Source organism: Chrysochloris asiatica, unplaced genomic scaffold (assembly GCF_000296735.1).
Source record: "Chrysochloris asiatica unplaced genomic scaffold, ChrAsi1.0 scaffold00111, whole genome shotgun sequence".
Taxonomy (NCBI): Eukaryota; Metazoa; Chordata; class Mammalia; order Afrosoricida; family Chrysochloridae; genus Chrysochloris; species Chrysochloris asiatica.
Window position 1 is genome coordinate 4,661,511 of NW_006408629.1, and position 10,281 is coordinate 4,671,791.

The following is a 10,281-nucleotide window of genomic DNA, read 5'->3' on the forward strand; positions in this document are numbered from 1 at the left end:
TTTTTTTTTTTTTTGCCAATACTGCAGCCCACATTAATTTTAAAATTATTCAGAAACTATTACTAATTGGGAAAGGTGTGAGAATTTTGATCTAATTACATTATTTATATGTCAAGACTACATACAGCCTTCAGTATCAGCTGCACCTCAATGTAAAGAAAATAAAAACTCCTCACCATTGGACCACTTTTCTCATGATAAGCAAAGAAAAGAGTGAAGTTGTCAAAGATTTCATTTTGTTTGGATCCACCATCAACACTCTTGGAAGCAGCAGTCAAGAAAGCAAATGATGTATTGTATTAAGAAAATCTGCTGCGAAAGACTGCTTTGAAGTGTTCAAGAGCAAAGATGTCCGTTTGAGGTCTAAGATGCACTTGATCCAAAGCCATGTATTTTCAATAACCTCATATGCATGTGAAAGTTGGACTGTGAATAAGGAAGACCATACAAGAATTGATGCATCTGAGTTAAGGTGTTAGAGGAGAATATTAAAAGTGCAATGAAGTGCCAGAAGAACAAACCAATCTGTCTTAGAAGAAGAAATACAACCAGAATGTTCCTTAGAGGCCAGGAGACTCTGTCTCATACTTCAGACACAGTATCAGGAGGGACCAGTCATCATGCTTGGTAAAGTGGAGTGTCAGCAAAAAAAAAAAAAAAATAGGAAGACTCCCTGTGAGACGGACTGACACAATTACAGTAATTATGAGGATGACACAGGAATGCTGTGCATAGGGTTGCTTTGAGTCAGAACCGACTCACTGGTACCTAACAACAACAACATATGTCCAGAGCTCTGGTGACACAATGGTTAAGAGCTTGGCAGCTAACCAACAAGCCAGCAGTTCCAACCATGCACGGCTACATGAGAGAACAGCCCTATCAATCTGCTACCAGATTACGGCCTAGGAAAAACTATGGGCAGTTTATTCTGTTTTACAGGATCACTATCAGTCTTGATACACACAAAAATACCTATATGTTAGTATTATTGTTAAGTGCTATTGAGTCAGTTCCAGCTCTTGGCAATCCCATATAGGGTTTCCAAGGAACAACAGATGGGTCTGAACTGATGACCTTGCAATTGGTGGTCCAATGTATATTCTACAGGAACCCATCAGGTATCTACATCCATATCATCTACCTACAAACACCCCCACAATCCAGGCATAGAATGGGTTTCTGTCCTTAGAAAAAAGTATTGTTCCTGTTCCAAAGGTATACATTGGGTTTTAAAAATCAAACAGTAAATATGGGCAAATGTCCTTACAAAATCATTACAACAAAGTAGAGACTTTTCAAACTTATTCTTTACTTAGTTCAAGTTTGCATGGCAACACAGGACAGCTACAGTTGAGTTTCTAGAGCCAAAGAGGTTCTAAAATTTGTGGGGCAGTTCAGTGCACTCAATTGACTTATGTAAGTCTCACTAGTTCATAAATCGATTACGTCAGAATTGTTATACTGCCTCTTCAATATCTCAACGATCAGCCTGTATTCTGGCACCTACTTACGCTCTTCTATCATTTATGACTTCTAATGTTGCATGTTACCTTAATACAATAAAAGAAAAGTTGCTTTCCTATTTTTCATTCAAGCAACTGCTGCCTTTAAAATGTTACCCATTTATGAAAACACAAACTTGTTGCTATTTTCTGAGAAAAAATTACAATATCTAAGATACAGTCTGCCCACCACATCCACAGATTCAACAAACCACTGATCAAACATACTGGGGCATATAAAACAATTCCTCAAACGCTAAGAGGGGTCAGCATCTGGGGACACTTGCAGCTCTCGGCATCCTGCCCAGCTTCTTTCAAGATGTCTATGGTTCAAGAAATCTATGCAAGTTCAGCTTGGAGGGTGATCACTCCACACCCCCAAGTGCACATGGGTCAGTCAAAGCGTACACCAACTTTGATGCTGAGTGGAATGCTTTGAACATTGAATCCGCCATCAAGACTAAAGGTGTGGATAAAGTCACCATCATCAACATTTTGACCAACCACAGCAATGAACAGAGACAGGATATTGCCTTCGCCTACCAGAGAAGGACCAAAAAGGAACTTGCATCAGCTCTGAAGTCAGCCTTGTCTGGCCACCTGGAGACGGTGATTTTGGGCCTATTGAAAACACCTGCTCAGTATGACGCTTCCGAGCTGAAAGCCTCCATGAAGGGGCTGGGAACTGATGAGGACTCCCTCATTGAGATCATCTGCTTGAGGACCAACCAGGAGCTGCAGGAAATTAACAGAGTCTACAAAGAAATGTACAAGACTGACCTGGAGAAGGACATTGTTTTGGACACATCTGGTGACTTCCGCAAGCTGATGGTTGCCCTCACCAAGGGTAGAAGAACCGAAGATGGTTCAGTTATTGATTATGAGCTTGACCATGATGCTTGGGATCTCTATGATGCCAGAGTGAAGAGGAAAGGAACTGATGTTCCCAAGTGGATTAGCATCATGACTGAACAGAGTGTGTGTCATCTTCAGAAAGTATTTGAAAGGTACAAGAGCTATAGTCCTTATGACATGTTGAAGAGCATCAAGAAGGAAGTCAAAGGAGATTTAGGAAATTCTTTCCTGAACCTGGTCCAGTGCATCCAGAACAAGCCCCTGTACTTTGCCAACCACCTGTATGACTCCATGAAGGGCAAGAGTACTCATGATAAGGTCCTCATTAGGACCATGGTCTCCCGCAGTGAAATGGACATGTTGAAAATTAGGTCTGAATTCAAGAAGAAGTACAGAAAATCTCTGTACTACTACATCCAGCAGGACACCATGGGCGACTACCAGAAAGCAGTGCTTTACCTGTGTGGCGGGGACGACTGAAGCCGGACACGGCAGGAGCCTCCAGAACTGCTGCTCCCTCTGCTTGTAGCTAACAGAGCTAGAAAATCAGCTTGAGATTAACAGCCCCTGGACCCATCCCTCCAAAGATGCCATTAGCATTGCCCACCCCCATCCCCTCTTATTTCAGTGACCTAAATATTGCCCGGCTTTCCTGGTTTTCCTCTCCTTTCAGCCAAAGAAATGAACATTCCAAGGAGCTGGAAGTGAAATCTATGATGTGAAATACTTTGTCTCTTGTGTACTGTGTCATAAATAGATAAATGGAATTTTTATGTTAGAAACAGAAAAAAAAAAAAAAAAGCTAAGAGGGATGGTAAAGTGGTACTACATAGTATTTACATTATATAAAGTATTATAAGTAATCTAGAAATTATGTAAAGTACATGGTAGTATGTGCGTAGACTACATGAAAGAACACCATTTTATATAAGGAACATAAGCATCCACGAATTTTGGTATCTATGGTGGTCCGGGAACCATTCCCACTTGGAATGTCCTACTTGAAAGCAAAACAAAAATAATTCTTAACCTTCTACTTAATTTTTTCTACCTTGATTACAGTAACAACTATGTCATTACTAAATGGGAAACCTGGTTATTACTCTTTGCCAGGTAGTTCGCTCAACCAGCAAATAATCAGCACCAGCTAGGTGCCAGTCATTGATTTAAGAACTGGGGATAAAGAAGAGGAAATGATAGACAGGTATATGCAGCGGTGGTGGTGTACCCTGGACTTGGTTCCGACCCTATACAGAGTTTCCGAGGCTGTAAATCTTTATGGGAGCAGAACGCCTCATCTTTCTCCCACGGAACAGTTGGTAGTTTCGAACTGCAGCCCGATTTGTAACCACTATGCTACCAGAGCTCCTTGAAAGGTATATACACTTAGGAAATTGATAATAAAATTTAAATAAGTAAGTAGAATTCACTTCACAGACTACTTAATTTCTGACCACACTTTCACCTCTAGTTTCTATGTGCCAGGTTGATATGCCAAGTGCTTTTACTTACAGTTTTCAGCGCTCTATTTTTCTTTAATATTTCCATCAAATCAACTAGCACAAAACATAAAACCAACTACCACAAAGCAACTTGTCAGGCTGATAAAGACATTTAGGTCACCCTAACTATGATTTTAGAAAAATAAAAAATTTAATACCAATCCTCCCTCAGTTGACTTTAACATTAACTATGACAACTGGAAGGAGTCCTGGAGGCACAATGGGTTGCACACTGGACTACTAACTTGCAAGGTTGGTGGTTCAAACCCACCAGCCACTCCACATGAGAAAAATGAAGCAGCCTGTTCCCGTAAAGATTTACAATCTTAGAAACCCTAGGGAGCAGTTCTATATAAGTTGGAATCGACTTGACAGCTATGGTTTTGGAGAGTTAGATGGGACATGGATACAGATGTGGTATTAAAGTACCCTAGAATGATGTCACCTAGTTATTCTGCATTCAATAAGATGTTTCAGGACCCTAAACAGAGCTAAAATGCATATACAATCTATTTACATAACATTGCTTACATGTTTCTTAGCAATGAAAAATCTTATTTAATTATTTAGTTTTGGGAAATCAACTACCTGTGTTTCCTACTTCAAATTACATTTGCTCTTACTCCTGGAAAAAGTTAGTCATATAAAATAGGAACTAAAATGCCCTTGAAATACATGACTTCCTAATTTGATATCTGATAACGCCATGGAATCAATTAACCTTTGCCTATGTGTGGCAGAGTGGTTTAATGAGCTGGACTGCAAGATCAGTTTGAACCACAATGTCGGCAGTTCAAGTTCACGAACAGCTCCTCAACCCTGTACAGGGTCGCTATGGATCAGAACTGACTCAGTGGCACTTAACAACAAAATAGACTAGTTCATCTATATATAAATAGGTCAAATACAATTCTCTACTATAAAATATTTCAAAATGAACTTTATAGTCAATCACTTATTCTATTAGTTTTCATTAAGGCATTCCACACAACTTTGAATACTTTTATAGTGTCCCAAAGTATTCATTCTGAATACATTTAGTTTGAGAATTCTGTCTAAATTCTATATCAGACTGAAAAGTAATCAGAATCTCTCTATTCTGATCAAACAGTTCACAAATGTCCCAAAAGAAATTCCCAATAGTGTATGTGTACATACACACAGAGACAGATATGGATATGTGTGGATGTATTTGAGTGCATTCCCAAAGGAAAAAAGAGTTTTAAGAATTTTCTTTTAAAATTCGGAAAGAAAACTGACAAATTCATGAAGAGGAATAAAACAGAGAGTGTAATGAGAAGCCCCATCTGCCTATGACATAATAGCCAAGCATGATTTTTTAGAATCTTTTCCCTTTAATTAATTTAACAAAATGTTCTTAAAACCTAGATAGTATTGGGAAGGAAACACAGGGGTTGGTGTCAAGGGAGCAACATCAATTACTACATACATCTGAAGTTAAAAATATTTGCTCTTCATTGGTAAAAGTAAAAGGTATCCTAATTTCCATTTCCATTGTTTGCCAAATCCTAATCAATTTTGAAGGATAAAAAGAAAGGAAAATTATGTATGAACTTAGAATACATCCTACTCTGGCTCATGCAAGATATATTTGTAAAATATTTGTATGTAAAAACAACATATATTGCAAACTACATTTCAGACAAAATATACTTTGCATTAAATACCTGAATAAAAACTTTCCAGAGTACAAAAAGATGATAAAAATTTAGTACAAAAGGACATTGGCTCAAAACAACATACCAGATGAACATAAAAGGTTAATTTTAATAATCAAATTCATAATTCATCTAATCTAGAAAATGCCAAGAAGAGTTTAAAGAGATATTCCATTTAACATGAACTAATGCACCAACTGTCAGTAACTGTGATAATGACTAAATGATTCTGAAATACAATATGCTTGTGTTTAATGACATCAATAGACATGTAGGAAATTCACAATAGATTATTTGCCCAGTTACTGTGATGGTTGTAAAACCATTACTAAGCTTCAAATCTTATTCTACTTTTAGAACTGAAAAAGATCCAAGAAAAGGGAAAATAATGCATAAAACATATTATCCTTTTCTTAGACAGGTACAGTTCAGTGAAAATACATTTTAAGAGTGCTATGCTTTTGTTTCTGGCACAGAAAATCATCTCTAAGCATTATTCATATTATTTCTCTCCCCTAAAGTTAACATACTTTAATGCCATATGGGCACAAATTACTTCTGTTCATTTAAACTTGCAATTAAACTTTATAACATAAAAAAGTGCTAAAGTAAAATAATCCCATTCCAGTGAAAGGCTTTTTTTTAAAGAACATGAGTGATATGCCAAATGGCTGGGGTGGTAGCTCATTATACCTTCAGAGAGAATCCAAGTTTGAGACCTATCTTAGGTTCTCACACATAGTGGCACAGTCTTGGAGTGTTATCAAGGGTTAGGAAGAGCAGACCAAATGTCTGAATTCAGTGGCTCAATTTAGAGGTCCATTGATTGTTTAGTTATCTAATGAGTAATAATAATATTAGTAATCTATTGATCAATGCATTTTATTGTCACTTCATTAAATAAGAGTCCTTTGTATCTAAACTCATTCAAGTCACTTGATAAAAAGCCTTAATACTACCCAGAAATTGTTCCTTTTTTCAGATTGATGTCAACGATTTTCAAATCATAAAATACCATTTAGTTACTTAAAGAAATAATTTATGAAAATTTGATCTACAGGGACTCAGAAAACTAATATACTTTCAAAAAAGAAAGTAATAGGATCTGGTCCAGCATCTCTTTAAGCTCAACATATGTTTATAAAGTGGGTAGATGAAAAGGTAAGTCATCTCCATTTATGAGAGCAAAGAAAAATTTTTTTCTAAGAATTCGGCATAGATAGGATAAGGTAAACATAAACCAAGCTAGGAACATAAAGCAACATTTTTCTGAGCTGTACTTATGATCAACATTGGCAAATTTTTATTCCATGTTTAAAGATTTTACATAATGTTTCTGGGACACTTAAGTTTAGTAACTTTACACAAATTCCAATTGTTTATGGCAAATAAGCACCACCACCACCCCCAATTAAAGAAAAAAAATAACTTCAAAATCAGAATAAAATTAATTACCATATTTTCTTTTATGAAATTGAGTTACATATTTAATTACTGAACTTGATAAAGAGCATCTAGAAAACAAAAAACAACAACAACAACAAAAAAAAAAAAAAACACTTGGCAGCTAATACTTAGAGTCTTCAATGTATAAAAGGTTAAGCTATCAGGTGTTATTGGAAAGTTAGAATGTTAACTCTACCCAGCCACTCCCATGAAAAATAAATGGTGATCTATTTCTATGAAGTGTACAGCCAAGAAATCCCGATACTCTGTTCCATAGGTTAAGATAAGTTGCAAACAATTTGATAATATCTAACAACAAAACAACATTATACTTAATGGTAAATGACTAAATACTTTCTTCTTCCTGAGACTGGGAATGAGGCAAAAAATACCCAATTATACCACTATTATTTAACCAAGTGCTGGAAGTTCTACTGAATGCAATGAGGTAAAAAAGGAAATAAAACACATAATGTCAGAAAGCGAAAAATAAAATATATGATGACAGGAATGTCCACATAGAATAGAAATATTAAAGAATGTATCAAAAAACCCTCCATGAACAAATAAGTGAGCTCAGCAACAACATCAGAAGACAAGATAAACATACACAAATCTACTGCATTACTGTAGGATAACAATGAATACCTAGATACAAGTTTAGAACATAACACCATTAACAAATGCTAAAAAAAAAAAAAAAAAGCCTGTGTAAATCTAACAAAGGCTTTTGAATGTGGATTATGAGAAGATATGATCACATATTGAAGAATGGGTATACTAGAACACTTCATTGTATTTATTCATAAGGAGCTTGTACACAGACCAAGAGGTAGTCATTTTAATAGAACAAGGCAAAATTGATGGTTTAAAATCAAGATAGGCATGCAACAGGGTTGTACTCTTTCACCATACTTTATCTGTATGATGATCAACTAATCCAAGAAGCTGGATTATATGAAGAATAACATGGCATCAGGATTGGAGGAAGGCTCGTTAACAACCTGTGATACACAGATGATGCTACCTTGCTTGCTGGAAGTGAAGAGGACTTAAAATACTTACTGATGAAGATCAAAGACCACAGCCTTCAATATGGGTTGTACCTCAATGTAAAGAAAACAAAAATCCTCACCACTGGACCAATAAACAACATCCATATAAATGGAGAGAAAATGGAACTTGTCAAAAGACAATGTTGCTTGAATCCACTATCAACACTCATGGAAGCAGCAGTTAAGAAATCAACGTATTGCATTAGGCAAATTTTCTGCACAAAAGTTCTTTAAAGTATTGAAGAGCAAAGATATCAGTTTAGAACTGATGTGTGCCAGACCTAAGCCATGGTATTTTCAATAGCCTCATATGCATGTGAAAGTTAGACAATGAATACGGAAGATCACAGAAGAATTGATCCAGTTGACTTATGGTGTTGAAGAAGAATCTTCAAAATACCATGGGCTGACAGAGGAACAGATCTTAGTTGGAAGAAGTACAGCCAGAATGCGCCTTAGAAGTCAGGATGAGAAGACTTCATCTCTCATACTTTTGGACATATTATCAGAAGGGACCAGTACCTGGAGAAGGGCATCATGTTTCATAAAATGGAGGGTCAGTGCAAAAGATGAAGACCCCCAATGAGTTAAACTGGCACAGTGTCTGTAGCAATGGATGCAAGCATAATAGCAATTGTGAGGGTGGCACAGTACTATGCAGTGTTTAGCTCTGTTGTTCACAGGGTCTCTATGAGTCAGAACCAACTCGATGGCACCTATAAACAACAAATCTAGCTAAATATAAGTATCTGATGATGGAAACTAGAAAATATTGATGAACAAAATCAAAGATGCAAATAAATGTGGAGATATGCTATGTTCACAGATTTAAGAATCAGCCAACTAGATTTGTCAATTTTTCACAAATACATATTCAGGTATGTTAAATTCCAATAAAAATTCCAGAAAGATTTTTTATATAGACAACCTTATTCTAAAATGTATATGGAAAGGCAAAACCTTTACAAAAAGAATAAAGTTTTAGGAATTAGTCTACCCTATTTCAAGACATATTACAAGGTACAGCAATCAAAACAGTGTGGTATTGGCAAAGCAATAAACATTTAGATCACTGGAACAGAACTAAATACTCATGAATGGGCTCACATAAATATGCATAACTGATTTTTAACAAGATCCTTCAGAGGCACAAATGGTTTATGCTCAACTATTAATCTAATGGTTGTTGTTGTTGCAAAGTGCCGTCAAGTTGATTCTGACTCACAGCAACCCTGTATAGGGTTTCCGAGGAGCAGCTGGTGAGCTTGAAGCACCGACCTCGCAGTTCAAACTGCTTTGCAGTCTGGTGCATTAACCTACAGTGCCACACCAGGACTCTGAAGGTAAGCAGTTCAAAATACAGCCCACTGGCACTACAAAAAAAAAACCTAGTAATCTCCTTTTATAAAGACTGCAGTCAAGAAAGTCCTACAATTATCTCACCTTTAAAAGACTAATACAAAAGAATGAAGTGCAGTCACACACTCTACCTGTATTTATCAATAATCATATTTTCTTATGATATCAATTTATAACACAAGAAATTCATATTCTTTATTGCAAATAAATTTAATGCAATTTAAAAGGGAATACAGATTTTTAAAAGACTCCTGGTGTGGTACTGCAGGCTCAGCACTGGACTGTGAACCACAAGTTCAGCAGTTCAAACCTACCAGTTGCTCCTTAGAAACCCTATACAAAGTCTTTATGAGTTGGAACTGACTCGATGGTACTTAGCAACAGATTTTAACAGGTGAGTAGCAAGATACGTCATAGTAAAACATAAAAATAAAATAAAAAGTGAACATGCTCATGTAGTAAAAATTAATTTTTAGACTTCCAGGAAAAAGTGTATTGCATCATTTTTCTTCAACAGAAAATGAAAATTGTGTTGGTATTGTTAAGTGCTGTAAATTAGTTCTGACTAATACCGACCCTGTATAGGCTATCTAAGCTGTGGCTAATGGGTTTGAACTGCTAACTTGGTGGTTAGCAGTCCCATGTGTATCCTACGTACTATAAAATTACAAAGCTCTTGTGGTTTATAGTACAAGTATAGCATTAATTCTAAAGAACCTGATATCATAAATTTGATATAATTATGAAAACAGTTCTTGTTCTATTTTCTGTTGTTGTTGTTGTTGTTGTTAAGTGCCTTCGAGTCGGAGCCGACCCATAGCGACCCTGTACAGGGTTTCCGAGGGTGTAAATCCTTACGGGAGTAGAAAGCCTCATATTT

The 10,281-nt window shown here is 36.3% G+C and overlaps 1 protein-coding gene and 1 pseudogene across 1 annotated transcript in view; one reads left to right on the plus strand and one right to left on the minus strand.

Annotated features, from left to right (window-relative positions):
- Positions 1–2,840, plus strand: part of LOC102840480 — a 5,340-nt pseudogene extending 2,500 nt beyond the window's left edge.
- The window catches only part of FAM172A (family with sequence similarity 172, member A), a 623,240-nt gene that overhangs the window by 556,320 nt on the left and 56,639 nt on the right, over positions 1–10,281 (minus strand). The window lies entirely within an intron of this gene.